The sequence below is a fragment of the Cupressus sempervirens genome, chromosome 4 (assembly GCF_028749045.1).
Source record: "Cupressus sempervirens isolate cs-2001-9-10 chromosome 4, ASM2874904v1, whole genome shotgun sequence".
Classification (NCBI taxonomy): domain Eukaryota; kingdom Viridiplantae; phylum Streptophyta; class Pinopsida; order Cupressales; family Cupressaceae; genus Cupressus; species Cupressus sempervirens.
The window spans coordinates 291,338,806-291,358,195 of record NC_143121.1 but is presented as its reverse complement, the minus strand read 5'-3'; the positions used below and the strand labels follow the sequence as shown (position 1 = coordinate 291,358,195).

General features: G+C 33.6%; 1 pseudogene; it reads right to left on the bottom strand.

Annotated features, from left to right (window-relative positions):
* The window catches only part of LOC149561147 (UDP-glycosyltransferase 86A1-like), a 42,529-nt pseudogene that overhangs the window by 16,623 nt on the left and 6,516 nt on the right, over nucleotides 1-19,390 (bottom strand).

Genomic DNA, 19,390 nt, shown 5'->3' with positions numbered 1-19,390 from the left:
CGGTATGGGGTGGCTGCAAATGATGGATGGTATCCATGGCTGAAACAAGGGTGTGACTAGGGTTCACCTGCTCATCTAGAGCTAATGGCACTAACCATTTGATACAATGATCAGTGGTTTCAGAGTTACGCTGTGGTGCACCTATGAACTGAGGCACACTGCGAGTTTTGGCATCAAGCGAGATCATTGTGCCAAATCTAAATGGAATGTGATCTTGAAAAAATGAGAAAGGTTATTTTAGACCTCAACATCACCGTCTTGTAGAATTTGATAGTTCATTGATAGGCCTCACGAGCTTCAAGTTATGACCCTTGAAAGATTGACCTCAAAATGCACTTAGAACACCTTGGAGACTCCTCGATACGGGGTGGCTGCAAATGATGGATGGTCTCCATGGCCGGAACAAGGGTGTGACTAGGGTTCACCAACCCATTCGGAGCTAATGGTGCTGACGATTCGATGCCACGATCAGCAGTTTCAAAGTTACGCTGTGGTGCACCTATGAACTGAGGCACACTACGAGTTTTGGCATCAAGCAAGATTGTTGTGCCAAATCCAAATAGAATGTGATCTCTCAAAAATGAGATAGGTTATTTTAAGCCTCAACATCATTGTCCTATAGCATTTGACAATTCATCGATAGCCCTCACGAGCTTTGAGTTATGACCCTTGAAAGATCAACCTCGAAATGCACTTAAAGCACCTTAGGGACTCCTTGGTACGAGGTGGCCGCAAATGATGGATGGTCTCTGTGGAAAAAACAAGGGTGTGACTAGGGTTCAACCACCATCTAAAGCTAATGGCGCTGACAATTCGATGCCACGATCAACAGTTTCAAAGTTACGCTGTGGTGCACCTATGAACTGAGGCACACTGCGAGTTTTGGCATCGAGCGAGATTGTTGTGCTGAATCCAAACAGAATGTGATCTCTCAAAAATGAGATAGGTTATTTTAGGCCTCAACATCACTATCCTGTACCATTTGACAGTTCATGGATAGCCCTCACGAGCTCTGAGTTATGACCCTCAGAAGATTGACCTCAAAATGCACTTAGAGAACCTTGGGGACTCCTCAGTACGGGGTGGCCACAGATGATAGAGGGTCTCCGTGGTTGGAAAAAGGGTGTCACTAGGGTTCACCTACCCACTCGGACCTAATGGCACTAGCAATTCAAATAGCTCTAGCCATTAGGAGTTAGATTTTGAAAAGTTGTCAAGAAAATTGCAAAAGTTGCTAAGCAACTTTTTGCAATTTTTGTGCTAAGACAAGTTTTATTGCAAATTTGATTGCAAATAGACTCTACAAACTCCTAGGGGCCCTAATAATGTTCTAAACATCTAGACTTACCTAAAAAAATGGAATTTACCAAAAATACACTTTATTGGACCAATTGATGGCCAAGGCTTATAGTTGCACCATGGGGTCTTGTGTCCATTACAAATGTGGATGGTCATAGGGAGATCATTAGATCTATCCCTAGACCATATTACATCAAGACAAGAAAAATGATTAGGTTCTTTGCACTATTGTTCCCTTTATTTCATAAAATTGAAACTATAGAGTTTCCTTTCAAAATGCTTATGTACCTGTTACATTCAAGATTTGAATTTTCTAAAGCAATAAGCTAAATTTTAAGTGACTTATTGAATGTTTCAACTTATGAAATGACTTGAGATTATTATGAGACCTTATTAGGACATATGTAATGACTCACTTACCCTATGCAAACTTAGAAATTACTAAAGTTCAAATCTCATGGTCCTTTACAACTTTTCAATATGAAAGTCTTTCAAAACATTATACAATGGGTAAAAGCACAAACCTGTGTCACCTTTTATAAAGGAGAAGTGATATCAGAATTTAAAGTCTTCAACTTTAACAAAATAAAAGTGGCATTTGTGCTTAGAATTTGAAGATGATGTAAACTAATGAAATGTGTAAAATTGGATGAAGTTTATGTCTATAATTTTTTTTAAAAAATTGAGTGAAAATTTTATTTATTTTTGAATTTTTAAAGTGTATTTTTTAATTTTTTAAAAATACTAAAAATATAGAGTTTTTTTCCCGTCAAACAAATATATGCAAATCTTCATATTTTGGTTTGATTTTGGAATATATTAGAGTTAACATGTATACCTGGTGCACCGAAAAAGAAAAATTGAAATTTGGCTAATATTTTTGAAGTTATAACTGGTCAAAGTTAAAGTTATCAGAAATAGACAATTTTTTTTCTCCCGTCAAACATTTTCCATCAAATCTACATATTTTTTTTAAAAAATTACATATTCTTGAAGAAGACTCTCTCCTCTAGTGCACCATTAAAAAAAAAAAAAAATTTACATGATTTACTATTTTTTTCTTATTTTTGAATAGACATCTTCCTGAATCTTAAGATACCTACTTGTAATATTTTTAACTTATAACATATTATTCATAATCAAAACTTTAAAAAAATTATACAATCATAATCGTGACTTCAATTTAGTAGGTCAAATTTGCCTTCAAAGTGAGATGTTTACAGAAGTTCTGATTTTTGCTTGTTTGGTTGCCACATAGGCTGCCACATAGACAGTTATGGCTGGAATAGTTTCGGCCGTAACTGTTTTGGCCAGAAATGTTACGGCCGAAACCCCTAGTCGGCTTGAGAAACTGCTAGCGGTTAGTGTGACTTTTTGATATAAAAAAAATATTGTTTTCTCTTTTTTAAATAATTAAATATATAGGGACAACGAAAATTGAAAGAAGATTTGCAAAAAACAATTAATTTTGAAGCAATTTTCAACAACTGTTTTGCGGATTTAATCAATATTGCAAAGGATCGAATAATTTGAAGGTGCTTTTTTTCTCTTCTAATTATTTTTATTTTTATGTATTATATATTGAACCATTAGCTGATATTTAGTGAATTCCTTTTTTTTTTTTTCTATAGGTTGAATTATTCAATGGGTAGTAAAAGGAAAAGATCAAGGAAATATGATAGAAAAAGAGATGACAAAATGAAAGGCCATACAAAACATGCTCAAAACCAACCTACTGAAATTCCTGAACATGATGAGATTCATGAAGAAAATGAAAGTAATGAAGAGGAAGAAATTGGCAGTTCTATTGATAGAGACAAATTAGAAAGCATAAAAAAATTGATGGATTTGGATGAAGAACTACTTTTTAACCAAATTTCATCTAAAGATATGATAAATGATAACACTATCAAAAAGCATTGTCAGAACATGTGGGATGAATATTTCAAGGATAAAAGTATATTTGGACAGGCACAATTATTTGTCAAGTTATTTAGGAGAAGAGATATGAGACCTGTCTTAGAGTTGTTGGGTGTTGATAACAGGAAAAGCCATGTTCATAATATTAATAAAACAATAGTTGAAAATTTGCAAAATGCTTATAACAAAATTGACAACACAACTCGAGGAGGTGATTTGAGTAATGTACGTAGAGCATTGATGACTACTATATCTAGTAGAAAATTGACACATAGAAAATAGGTACGTGCAATTTCTGATGTATTACATATATCTAGAAGAACTGTCCAGAGATACATCAAGAGGAGAAATATGCTAGATGATAACATTGAGAATAACTAGGTGACTATTTGTAGAGTTCCTCGAAAAGATAGGATTTTTGAAGAAGTAAAAAGACAAGTTATTGAATTTTGGACCACACATTCTCGTGTTTCTTCCAACAGGTGTGATACTATACAAATTAAAGATCAAGAAATAGGGGCCAAAATTGAACATCCAAAACCTTTCATAGATATAACTCAAAGTGAACTTTTTGAAGCATTCAAACAAGAATTTTCAAATGTCAAAATATGTCAAAGAATGTTTGAGAGTTTACGTCCTTCCTTTGTATGCATAAATAAGATGCGAGAAACTTGTTGTTGTAGAAATCATATTGAATTTGGTCTACACTTGCAATCATTTAAAAAAGTTATGGCAATACTTGATCCTAATTTGGTCATCCCTAGCAGTACAACACAATTTGTGAGGTCCATATTATGTGATAAATTAGAAGATTCAGATGAATTCAAAGTGCAATGCATCAAAAATCAGTGTGAGGTTTGTGCAGATTTACACAAATTTTCTCAAATTATGCAAGTTGAGAATATTAATGAATCCACACCAGTTTCATGGATGAGATATGAATATGAGACATACCAAAATAATAGAGGGGATGAATCCAAAAAAATTGTATTGAAGGAGAGTGAATTGCATTATGATGAGTTCATGGCCAAGTTTCGTCTATTGATATATCCACATATCCAACATTGTCATGGTGCACGATGGCAAGCTAAACAGTTTCGTGATTCCAAAAATTGTTTTCCACCTGGTTGTATACTTTCAATTGTAGATTTTTCTGAGAATTATACATTTGCACCTCATACAGAGCTCCAAAGCCAATATTATCATTCTGAACAAGTTGCAATATTTGTGCAAGTGACCTATAGACATGCACAATTTGACGTGGATCAGATAGAAAGATTGGATGAAAATGAACGCATCATCATCAAAGAGGTTCATTTCTATATTAGCGATGATAAAGTTCATGACAAGAGTTATGTGGCTCATTGTTTTGTAATGTTCTCTGAAGATCTCAGAAATCGTGGAATAAATGTTTCAGAGCACTGGATTTGTTCTGATGGATGTGCAGGTTAGTATACACGTAATAATTACACATTTATTTAACTTTATTTTAACTTGTATTTATTTGGACATGTCTATTTCTATTTAATATATGTACTTGGATAATTGTAGATACTTATTATGTTTCACGTTCACAAGACAATTCAAATCTGCAAAAGCATTTAATTGGTTAGCAATGCAACATGCTAGAACCAATGTTAAGTTTTTATGGAATTTCTTTGAAAGTGGACACGAAAAAGGGGAGCATGATGGAGCAGGAGCATGTATAAAACGTGCACTTCGACAACATGAACTTGCAGGTAAATATATGCATTTTTTAAATGTACATGTTTAATACTCTAATAGCATATATTTTAAATTTTATATATACATTCATATTTTATGTACATACAGGGAATAGGATAGAGAGCACAAATCAAATTGTTGAATGGTGCAAAGTTCATTTTGCTACTCGAGATACTGAATACAATAAGTGTTACTTTTGGGAGGTGAAAGGTGAACTAAGTTATATTTATTTTTAATGTCTTTTTCAAATCAAGTTGAGTTTTTAATTAAATATTTATTTTGAAATATGACAATTAGTTTTTGTATTTGTAACAGATATAGATCGATCTAAGCCTTAAAATTGTCAAACGATTCCTAGAATTAGAAGTTTACATCAAGTGATGACTACAGGAAACCATAAACCTCCAGTACTTAAAGTAAGAGAGAAAACATGTTTTTGTGATGATTGCATTAAGGGAAATGTAGTGAGTGCATGTGAAAATATTGAGAATGGATATGTTTCACATTGGGATTTGAAGGAGATAGTTAGAAAGCCTCCTTTTGAAGATGTTGACATTGACATTGACATTCATGATCCTGTATATTTAGCTGATTATGAGCGTATTTCTGATTTAGTTGTGGCAGGTTTGTGTGCATATATACATATATATAAATTAATATGCATGTATATTTTTTTAAAAATTAATTTATATTTCTCTTTTTATATACATGCAGTAGATATTTTTGCAGTTCAAGCCTTACCATATAATGCAGAAAATGTGGACTATTATCTTTTAAGATGCACAAAAGCAAAACACAAGTTGCTAGAAGGAACTATAGATGCTGATGAACAGTCATATCCAATTGGATCAGTTGTTATTGAAGGAACATATTATCAACAAACAAGGGTAATTGGTAGTGGTATTGAATTTATTGAATACAAACCTGGAGAAAAGGTTTTACACTATAGCAACCATGTTATAGCAACCAAATTACAATTTGAAGCAGTACAAAGAAAAGGACGTCGTGGAAATCAAAAGTGGAAATTGCCTATTGAAGAACATGAAAAACTTCTAGAGATAATAAAAAGTAGAGAGGATCCTAACAATACATTGTTTGTGGAGCTCTAGTTTACCTATGTACTTATTGTGGAGCTCTAGTTGAGTTATGCCTGTATAGCTCTTATACTTTCATATTTAATATTGATAGGATATTTGTTTTATATAAATTTTTGTACATTGGATCATTTATCTTGCATATGCAAAATTAGACATGTATTGTTATTTTTATTTAAATTTGACATGGATATCTCATTTAAGACCAGGTCTCTTAGGACCTCCCCTTAAGACAACCTTTTTAGTATTTGTATGTACTTGTATGTACATATAATCTTTATATGTTCTTATATGATACATTCTTTATGTTTGTATATAATCATTATGTTAAGATTACATGTATATGTTATATGAACTATGTTACATATAATTACATGTACATTATATTTTATTAATTAAATGTTGTTAATTATAGTTAATTAAGAATGTATGTCATTAAATATAGTTAATTAAGTTATTAAATAGAGTTAATTATTAAGGCATTAAATATAATTAGATTAAATATAGTTAATTTAAAGGTAAAATATAGTTAATTAAGGCATGTCATTAAATAGACTTAATTAAGTCATTAAATAGAGTTAATTATTAAGACATTAAATATAATTAGATTAAATATAGTTAGTTATAGTTAATTAGGTTAAATATAGTTAATTATAGTTAATTAAGACATGTCATTAAATAGAGTAACTAATTAAGTCATTAAATAGAGTTAATTAGTAAGATATTAAATATAATTAGATTAAATATAGTTAATAGGATTAAATATAGTTAGTTATAGTTAATTAGGTTAAATATAGTTAATTATAGTTAATTAAGGCATGTCATTAAATAGAGTTAATTAAGTCATTAAATAGACTTAATTATTAAGACATTAAATATAATTAGATTTAATATAGTTAATTATAGTTAATTAAGGCATGTCATTAAATATAGTTAATACATGATCTACATTAAATATAATTAGACTAAATATAGTTAATTATACAGTTAATTAAGACATGTCATTAAATATATGTTATATTGTTATGTACATTGACCATTAAAATTATATAGTTAATTACACTTAGATTAAGGCATTAAGATGAATAACTATACATATACATGTAAACTTGAATATTGAAAATATGAATAACATATAGAAACATGTGCATAAGACATACATAAGTTACATAAAAGATGAAGACATCAAAAGATCAATAAAATAGACGTCTACATTAAAAGATCAATAACATACATGTGCATATATATGGAGAATATAATGTACCCATATTAAATGTATAAAAATAGATCATGTAGATTAAATGTCTGGAAATAACATATATAAAACATCAAAATCTCCATATAAGCATGTATCTCGAAATAACATATAAAACATCAAACTGTCCATATAAATATATATCTAGACATAACATGTGTGTAGTAAAATAAAAGGCCACATATGATCTAATCAGCTACATCCCCTCTCCTGATCCTGGGCCTTGTCCCCAAAAGGGTCTATCAGCTGCATCTGAACCCTGTGTCAAATGATAACAAGTGAGCCATTTAATTATGTGTACAGACAAATTATATCAAGATCTACCTATATATAAATCAAATATATATATATTGTAACATACTTGGGACTCACGATGTGTAGGATCTGTCGGCACTATCTGCAGATCAGCAAAACGTAACATACTATCAGTCAAACCCTATAACACATACACAAACACACACATATACATTAATTTAAACATATAGACATATTATTTACTATAATAAAAATAAATCTAAACATATAGAGATATTTACCGTAGCATTATGTAATGGTTTGCCTATCTGAATCATGTAATGAAAAAATAGTATCAGCATCCAAGTCAATAGTGCAGCCCTGATCTGAAAGCATGGAAGTAAATAGACCAGGCTGTATGGTGCCACTGAGATCCTGAGTAGGGGGGGGGTGTTGTAGGGTCCTAAGTAGCTGGGGCTGGTGCTGTAGCTTGGGCCTGTGTAGCAATAGGAGTAGTAGAAGGTGCAGGAATGTCCTCCTGCCTTTGTGAATCCTCTGGGACTGCTGTACGTGACAAAATATGTCTAATCTTAGAGCTCATGTCACGAAGTGGAATCCCTGAGAGTGTAGATAATGCTCAATATGCATCTAAAAGATTAGATGCTAAATATGATGCCAAACGATGCAATGCATCCACCTCTAAGACTGCAGAAATGTCTACAAGAGAAGGTATGTCTGCAACTCCATAATCATCATCAACAAGTGTGCTAGATGATGCAGCTGTGGGAGCGGTACCTCGAGACTATAGCATATATCAACTACATCAATCAGAAGAAATCTCGTGTAACTATGTGGGGACGGTGGCGATGCTTGAAAAAATCTGTGTCCTAATTGTGTCATCAGGAACACTCTCACCTGCAGTAGCCATTTGTGGACCTCTCGGCATAACGAAAAGGTTTGGACCCACCATTGCCCATTTTTTAACGGGCGCAAGAGTGTCCACGGGTCTAAATCTATCAGAAAGTCTCCCTTGACCCTGCCCAACATGCCCTGGATAATCTGTATAGTCAACATCATAGTGTAAATGAAATTTTGCAAACAATTGTTTGCAGAAATATAGGGGGAACTCATCCTTTTGTGGCCATCTATGATGAGTAGCCAACCAACAAGGATACATCAATGGTGCAATGAGTGGATTAGTACACTTCGTCACAGAGTAGCCTCTGACTCTACGACGATGTGCATAAGATGAAAACATGGTTTTCACCATGCCGGTGGAAACCTCAGTATCAATCTGTGTGTACTTCATAGTGCCAATGACACTGTGAGATAAAGAAGAATAAAATGTCTCAATGCTCATATCATCAAAAGGGTTGTATGATTCAACTATCTGAATCATATGAAATAACTCCTCTCGCATCGCTATAACCTTCTCCCTATTAGGGAGGGTGGTAGAAGAGGAAAGCGAGCTATCCAAAACCTACATAGCATGAGATAATCTCGCCACTGTATCTCTAAATAACTGCTGTCTATCATGGGTGGAGGTCACTCTACGTGCTATACCAGACTCAGCACTTTGACCCCCACCATGAACACTGGCATCCCCTGAGGATGCAGGAGCACGATCCCCAGAACCGGATGCCATAGTGTATATATGAAAATAAATATGAGAATATGAATGTGAAGCTACAATCTGAGTGATAAATATCTAGAGATCTGCACATGCATATATATACAAATATAAACATACAAGTCTATTTAAATTAAAATAATTAAAAGTTAAATTTAATTTGAAACACATGTACATATAAATACACAACATTAAATGTATGGTTCTGAATGAACAATCATGTAACATACATATGTATTTTAAAACAAATTATCTTAGAGATCATATCTAATGTACATTGTAACGTGCTCATGCAAATGTGAAAATAAAATATTCATACATGTACATGTATATGCAATAAAAATAAAATAAAATTTCTTGATTAAATGATAACTGAGTGCACACATGTACATACATGCAATAAAAAAATATAATTCTTGACTAAAATCTAAATTTTGATGTAAATGCTTTGATGATTATGGGGAGTGTAGATGAGAGTTAGGACATAGGGATAGAAAAATTTGTTACTAGATAAGTAAATGAGTTTAGTTAGCAAATGTTAATTTACAATTTAGAACTCATGACTTAATTTACTAGTTTGAATTAGAGTTAAGAATGTTAATAAAGTAAATGGGATATAGTTTTATTAAGGTTGATAGTAAGGTCAGTCTATTATGTGCTAGTTTAAACATATGAATACCTATTACAACCTATAACAGACGTAATGACCTAGTAGGAGTCCCTGGGTCCCCTTAACATATATATGGATAAAAATACCTAGAAATGTATCATGAGGTCCTATTATGACTCCTATGTCCCCTTAACACACACATGTATGGATAACGTATTGAAAAATGCAGTTGACATAAGTGATCAAGTAATGCGTTGTTTGGTAATGTAAGACTCATTATTACCTGACAATACCTATTATGTGCTAGTAAACATATGAATACCTATTACAACCTATACCAAATGTAATGACCTAGTAGGAGTCCCTAGGTCCCCTTAACATATATATGGATAAAAATACCTAAAAATGTATCATGAGGTCGTTATGTGTCATTTGGTAATGTAAGAATCATCATTACCTAATAAGACCTATTATATCCTAATAATACATATTAAGATTTATTAGAACCTATAAAAAATAGTATGACCTATTACGACTCCTATGTCCCCTTAAGACACACATGTATGGATAAGGTATTGAAAAATACAGTTGACATAAGTGATCAAGTAATGTGTTGTTTGGTAATGTAAGACTTATTATTACCTAACAATACCTATTATGTGCTAGTAAACATATGAATATACCTATTACAACCTATAATAGACGTAATGACCTAGTAGGAGTCCCTAGGTCCCCTTAACATATATATGGATAAAAATACCTAAAAATGTATCATGAGGTCGTTATGTGTCATATGGTAATGTAAGAATCATCATTACCTAATAAGACCTATTATATCCTAATAATACATATTAAAATTTATTATCTAACCTATAAAAAATAGTATGACCTATTATGACTCCTATGTCCCCTTAAGACACACATGTATGGATAACATATTGAAAAATGCAGTTGACATAAGTGATCAAGTAATGTGTTGTTTGGTAATGTAAGACTCATTATTACCTGACAATACCTATTATGTGCTAGTAAACATATGAATACCTATTACAACCTATAACAGGCATAATGACCTAGTAGGAGTCCCTAGGTCCCCTTAACATATATATAGATAAAAATACCTAGAAATGTATCATGAGGTCATTATGTGTCATTTGGTAATGTAAGAATCATTATTACCTAACAATAACTAGTTGTTAAAATGAACATCATCAATATCTAAGTGTGGTTCATTCGGTTAGTAGAGGGCCTATGTTATGGTTAGAATGTGGTATGGGTTATGATTGTAGTTAATATAAGGTTATGTTAGAAGGTGTTATTTTCTATATTTTACCCTAATGTTTTTCCTAATATTTTTCTACACTTTTAATTAATGTTTTTCTACGTTTTTATCTTATGTTTAACTACATTTTTGCTAACAAATTAATTTAAATACCATTCTTAAATAATCTAAAATAATTAAAATAATTTAAACATATTAAAAAATAAATAATTTAAAGCATTCCACTCACAAAATACGTAAAAAACAACTATTTTAAGTATGATTAACATCTACTAATCAAAAAATACATTTAAAAACTATTAAAAAATAGGGAGGGAAAAACCACCAACCAGTTATGGCCGAAACCCTTAACCCACTCTCCAAACATTCAGGAACCGCAATAGTAACAATGATAGCCACTAGAGGTTTGCGCCGAGTTTTATTCCGTGTCGGGGTTTCAGTCGTAACCCTTTCGGCTGAACCAGTTTCGATCGAAATGGTACATGCCACGTAGGCACGCAAAATTGCCACGTGTGTATGGTCGGATTCGTTACGACCGAAACTGTTACAGCTGAAAATGTTCTGACCGAAACGGTACAAGATATCACAAAAGGTGACACAGGTTTGTGCTTTTACCCCAATATTATTACTCTTTATGCTTTCAAATTTCATCATTGGTTGCAAAATGGAAGAAATCAAGTATTCTAATTGTTCATCCATACTTTCTAGATTTTTCTTATTTGATTAGTTTGATAAAAATAGTTTTAATAATCATAATGTCAGCTTTATATCAAATAAGGAAAAACCAAATTTGTAATAAGATATCCACAAGCAAGTATCTTTCATATAGTTATAATTGCTCTTAAAATTGTCCTTATAGCCTTGTATCACATACAAATATGATTTGCAAGAACTTGTTCAATATCTTCCTCTTATAATTCCTTACAAAGAACCTACCAAAATACAAATTAGAATGTGCAACTAATTTAACCTGTCTTTTTCATTATTACAAAAACCATATAGAAAAAAAGTTCACATTTTACATCATAATACATCATAAATCTTAGGAATTCTCCCCAATACCACCCCCCCACAACTCTTCATGATGTACCTACATTCAAATATCATAAAAAAATTAGTAACTTATTGTATTAAACAAGATAATCATCAGTTCAAAGAAGCTTACCCTTTGTGATATATGAAGACTTGGATGACTCTTTCTAAATTGTTTGAACAACATAGTTTGACTTACCTCCAAATAGTGTTTAGGATGTGGTGTGCGGTCTCTGATGCAAATTCTCAACTTTAACACGTCTTTAGCATTGGGTGATATTCGTGAGTTAGAGTGCCAAAATTGTGTAATTTCTTCCTTCACATCATCGGATAGCTTCTTATCAAAATGTGGAAGTCTCCCACCAAATGCCCATGTTTCATTTTGAAGAGGATCATCAATTTTCTCTCGTCAAGTACGTGCTCTTCTCAAAGTAGTAGAATTTAGATTCAAATCAATACAAGTTTGTCTCATATATCTACCCTTTCTCAAATGATGACTTACCAAAGAGGTTGTAATAACCCTTCGAACAAATTTGTTATCCTTCTCCCTGTTATTTTTTCCAATGCTATTGAGAGCACTGAAAAGATTTTTCACAATAAAGGCATTTCTTTCAAACTTTTTATTGACACAAATCTTCAATTTGGAAAGCATAGGTCTCATCTTTTGCATCTTTAATAAGTGCATTAAAAGTGGACATTTCTCTAAAACTGCCTTTAATAGGGTGACCTATGACCCCTTTTGACCCATATATATACCATTCTAATATGTCCCTAGGGGTCCTAGGACCCCTAGGGACATATTTCGTCATTTCACGGGTCAAAGGGGGTCATATATACCATTCTAATATGTCGTTAGGGGTCCTAGGACCCCTAGGGACATATTTTGTCATTTAATGGGTCGTGGGGGGTCATAGGTCAACCTATGACCCCCTTTCACACATATTAACCATTCTAATATGTCCCTAAGGTTCCTAGGACCCCTAGGGACATATGTCATCATTTAATTCATCAAAGAGGGTCATAGGTCAACCTATGACCCTTTTTGACCCATATTAACCATTCTAATATGTCCCTAGGGGTCCTACGACCCCTAGGGACATATCTCATCATTTAATGGATCATGGGGGGTCATAGGTCAACCTATGACCCCCTTTCACACATATTAATCATTCGAATATGTCCCTAGAGGTCCTAGGACCCCTAGGGACATATGTCATCATTTAATGGGTCAAAGGGGGTCATACGTCAACTTATGACCCCCTTTCACACATATTAACCATTCTAATATGCCCCTGGGGGTCCTAGGACCCCTAGGGACATATGTTGTCATTTAATGGGTCAAAGAGGGTCATAGTTCATCCTATGACTCCTTTTGACCCATATATATCATTCTAATATCTAACTAGGGGTCCTAGGACCCCTAGGGACATATCTCGTCATTTAATGAGTCGTGGGGGGTCATAGGTCAACCTATGACCCCCTTTCACACATATTAACCATTCTAATATGTACCTAGGGGTCCTAAGACCCCTAGGGACATATGTCATCATTTAATTCAACAAAGGGGGTCATAGGTTGACCTATGACCTTCTTTGACCCATATTAATCATTCTAATATGTCACTAGGGCTCCTACGACCCCTAGAGACATATGTAATCATTTCATGGGTCAAAAGGGGGTCATAGGTCACCCTATGACCCCCTTTGACCCATATGAACAATTCTAATATGTTCCTAAGTGGCTTAGGACCCCTAGGGACATATGTCTTTATTTCATAGATCAAAGGTGGTCATAGGTCACCCTATGACCCCCTTTGACCCATATAAACTATTCTAATATGTCCCTAGGGGTCCTAGGACCCCTAGGGACATATCTCGTGATTTAATGGATCAAATGGGGTCATAGGTCACCCTATGACCCCCATTGACCCATATTGACCATTCTAAAATGTCCCTAGGGGTCCTACAACCCCTAAGGACATATTTCATCATTAAATGGGTCATGGGGGGTCATAGGTCAACCTATGATCCCCTTTCACACATATTAACAATTCTAATATGTCCCTAGGGGTCCTAGGACCCCTAGGGACACATGTCATCATTTAATGTGTCAAAAGGGGTCATAGGTCACCCTATGACCCCCTTTGACCCATATATACCATTCTAATATGTCCCTAGGGGTCCTAAGACCCCTAGGAACACATGTCATCATTTCATGAGTCAAAGGGGGTCATAGGTCACCCTATGACGCCCGTTGACCCATTTATACCATTCTAATATGTCACTAGGGGTCTTAGGACCCCTAAAGACATATCTCGTCATTTAATGGGTTGTGGGGGGTCATAGGTCAACCTATGACCCCCTTTCACACATATTAACAATTCTAATATGTCCCTACGGGTCCTAGGACCCCTAGGGACATATGTCATCATTTAATTCATCAAAGACCTATGACCCTTTTTGACCCATATTAACCATTCTAATATGTCTCTAGGTGTCCTACGACCCCTAGGGACATATCTCATCATTTAATGGGTTGTGGGGGGTCATAGGTCAACCTATGACCCCCATTCACACATATTAACATTCAAATATGTCCCTAGGGGTCCTAGGACCCCTAGGGACATATGCCATCATTTAATGGGTCAAAGGGGGTCATAGGTCAACCTATGACCCCATTTCACACATATTAACCATTCTAATATGCTGCTAGGGGTCTTAGGACCCCTAGGGACATATGTCATCATATAATAGGTCAAAGGGGGTCATAGGTCACACTATGACCTCCTTTGACCCATATATACAATTCTAATATGTCACTAGGTGTCTTAACACCCCTAGGGACATATCTCATCATTTAATGGGTCGTGGGGGGTCAAAGGTCAACTTATGACCCCCTTTCACACATACTAACCATTCTAATATGTCCCCATGTCTCCTGGGACCCCTAGGGACATATGTCGTCATTTAATTCATCAAAAGGGGTCATATGTCAACCTATAACCCCCTTTGACCCATATTGACCATTCTAATAAGTCCCTAGGGGTGCTACGACCCCTAGGGACATATGTCATCATTTCATGGGTCAAAAAGGGTCATAGATAACCCTTTGACCCATATGAACGATTCTAATATTTCTTTAGGTGTTTCAGGACCTTTAGGGGCATATGCCGTCATTTCATGGATCAAAAGGGTCATATGTCACCCTATAACCCCCTTTTACCCATATGAATGATTCTAATATGTCCCTAGGGATCTTAGGACCCTTAGAGAAATATCTCATGATTTAATGGGTCAAAGGGGGTCATAGGTCACCCTATAACCCCCTTTGACCCATATTAACCATTTTAATATGTCCCTAGGGCTCGTACGATCCATAGGGACATATTTTGACATTTAATGGGTTGTGAGGTGTCATAGGTCAACCTATGAACCCCTTTCACACATATTAACCATTCTAATATGTCCCTAGGGGTCCTAGGACCCCTAGGGACATATGTCATCATTTAATGGATCAAAGGGGGTCATAGGTAGGTCACCCTATGATCCATTTTGACCTATATATACCATTCTAATATGTCACTAGGGGTCTTAGGACCCCTAGGGACATATCTCATCATTTAATGGGTCGTGGCGGGTCATAGGTCAACCTATGACCTCATTTCACACATATTAACCATTCTAATATGTCCCTAGGGGTCCTAAGACCCCTAGGGACATATGTTATCATTTAATTCATCAAAGGGGGTCATAGGTCAACCTATGACCCCCTTTGACCCATATTAACCATTCTAATATGTCCCTAGGGGTCCTAGGGCCCCTAGGGACATATCTCGTCATTTAATGTATCAAAGGGGGTCATAGGTCAATCTATGACCCCCTTTGACCCATATTAACCATTCTAATATATCACTAGGAGTCCTACGACCTTTAGGGACATATGTTATCATTTCATGGGTTAAAAGGGGTCATAGGTCACCCTATTACCCCCTTTGATCCATATGAATGATTCTAATCTGTCCCTAGGTGTCCTAGGACCGCTAGGGACATATGTCATCATTTTATGGACCAAAGGTGGTCATAGGTCACCCTATGACCCCTTTTGACTCATATGAACGATTCTAATATGTCCCTAGGGGTTCTAGGACCCCTAGGAACATATCTCATGATTTAATGGGTCAAAGGGGGTCATAGGTCACCCTATGACCCCCTTTGACCCATATTAACCATTCTAATATGTCCCCTAGAGGTCTTAGGACCCCTAGGGACATATTTCATCATTTAATGGGTCGTGGGGAGTCATAGGTCAACCTATGACTCCCTTTCACACATTAACCATTCTAATATGTCCCTAGGGGTCCTTGAACCCCTTGGGACATATGTCATCATTTAATGGGTCAAATGGGGTAATAGGTCACCCTATGACCCCTTTTGACCCATATTAACCATTCCAATATGTCAATGGGTCAAAGGGGGTCATATGTCACCCTATGACCCACTTTGACCCATATTAACCATTCTAATATGTTCCTAGGAGTTCTAGGATCCCTAGGGACATATCTCATTATTTAATGGATCAAAGGGGGTCATAGGTCAACCTATGACCCCTTTGACACATATTAACCATTCTAATATGTCCCTAGGGGTCCTATGACCCCTAGGGACATATGTTTTCATTTAATGGGTCAAAGGGGTTCATAGGTCACCCTATGACCCCCTTTGACCTATATGAATAATTCTAATATGTCTCTAGGGGTCCTAGGACCCCTAGGGACATATGTCATCATTTAATGGGTCAAAGGGGGTCATAGGGTGACCTATGACCCCCTTTGACCTATAAGAATGATTCTAATATGTCCCTAGGGGTCCTAGGGCCCCTAGGGATATATGTCATCATTTAATGGGTCAAAAGGGGTTATAGGTCACCCTCTGACCCCCTTTGACAAATATGAATGATTTTAATATGTCTCGAGGGGTCCTAAAACTCCTAGAGACATATGCCATCATTTAATTGGTCAAAAGGAGTCATAGGTCACCCTATGACCCCCTTTGACCCATATTAACCATTGTAATATATCACTACGGGTCCTAGGACCCCTAGGGACACATGTTATCATTTAATGCATCAAAAGGGGTCAATGGTTGACCTATGACCCCCTTTGACTCATATATATTAATAATATACATATATATTAATAACATATATATATTACTTTATTATATTTAATAAAAATATTACGTTATTATATATATTAATAACACACACACACACACACATATATTACGTTATTATATTTAATGAAAATATTACGTTATTATATATATTATTAACATACATATTAATATAATAATATATAATACATATTATATATTTATATATAATATATTACTTTATTATACATATATTATATTATTATACATAGTAATATAATAATATATAATACATATTATATATATATATTACATTATTATATTTAGTAAAAATAATAATAATATAAATTATATTCATAGATTCTAATAAGATTAACATAATATATTATTATATATTAATAGATTATATCTTATATCTTTACATTACGTTATTATATATATAATATATATTAATATACGTCTTTACATAGTAATATAAGTGAAATAATTTATAAATTATAAGCGATAACTTTTAAACGCAATTTTCCCTCCAAAATGTGTTGGGATTTGAAATTTCCCACCCAAATTCTGCTGAAGCATATTAGATATCAGATTAGGCTTGGTATTTACCAGGCCTACCCAATCAACCCAAAAGACGTGTTTGAAGAGGGTTTTAGTGATACTTAGACTTCAAGTAGCCGTCTGACAATATTATTTTGATCAAAATTGAATGAAACAAAAAGGGTCTTTGAATATCACTCTCGAGATTCCATCAATATAATTTCTGTCAAATTCTGAGTTCGATAAGTATTTATTAGTTAATTATCAATGAAGATTATTGTAAAGTCTTGATTGACATACTTATCTAAAAATAGCTATAACTTTCAAATAATATAACATTTTTTAAATTTAAAAGTTGCGTCACATTCTATGCTTCACCTAGTATAAGAAAAAATAAATTTAAATTAAATTTGGTAAAATTTTCTATTAGTTAAGGTGGCAGACACGAGACTTTTTTTTTTCAAATTTTTTTTGGTAGAAAATTCATATTTAATTATTTATTTGGAATAAAAATACCAAAAAATATGCATCACATCCAGGCATGAGTCTACTTTTCATATCTATAATTATATTAAAAAAAATTTATCATTTGATTTTGATTAAGGTGGTCAGACATACACCTACTTTTTATTTTTGCCCTGAAATTTTCATAGTACTGCATTAAAATTCAAACTTTTGACCAATCAATTATTTTTTTCTCCTAATAAGGCCTAGTAGTTTAGAAACTGCATTCAATTTCCTATAGATTATTTTCTTACAACTTTTTGATATAAAGTCCATAACCACTTCAAAATTATGTGTCAAGTTGACATAACCCTGATTTGCTAATTTTTCACTTCCACTTAAGGCCATAGTTTGGTACACCATGATTTTGCACATGCCTTGAATTATGACTCTTTGGTTGTTCTACACAACTTTCTTAACTTCTTACCATTCTTGTTTGTGCAAAAGATATAGTGATAAATGCTATAAATATAATGTGGATTATTTTGAGCCATGCATATATTTTTTAACCTCTGATACCAAGTAAGTTTTTCAACATAAGCATTCTCACTTGCAGGACTAATTTTAGATGGAAGTAGCATGTAATCTTGTGATTATAAAAGAACATTGGATGGAAAAATTATACAAAATATATGGACTTAATATTAAAGTAAATATATTATGTGTTAAATAAATTAGTTTTCCAATAAATTAAAAAGATATATATTAGTTTTTAAATATCTAGCACATAAAATTATTTTATAGTCAAATAAATATCCAATATTAAAATTTTGACTACAATTTTAAAATATAGTTATGAAATAAATTTGAGTAGTTCTAAGAAAACTCTAGTTATTTTTTGTTATCTTAAATACACATCTAAAATATATCTAAGATAAATATAATTGTACTATTCATTCTTATGTACTTTGGCTATGGCTTGCCAAATGAATTATGGTAGGAGTGGGTACGTAATTGCTTGGTTCAAATGTTGTTGTGTACCCTTATTCTAATTATATTATTATTTATATTTTCAATAAAAAAAAGAAAAATGAATATAAATAAGAAAGTGATGAAATGTTCTCCCATTACTATTGTTTGTTTAAAAAATAATAATAATAAAGAAAAAGTAAAAA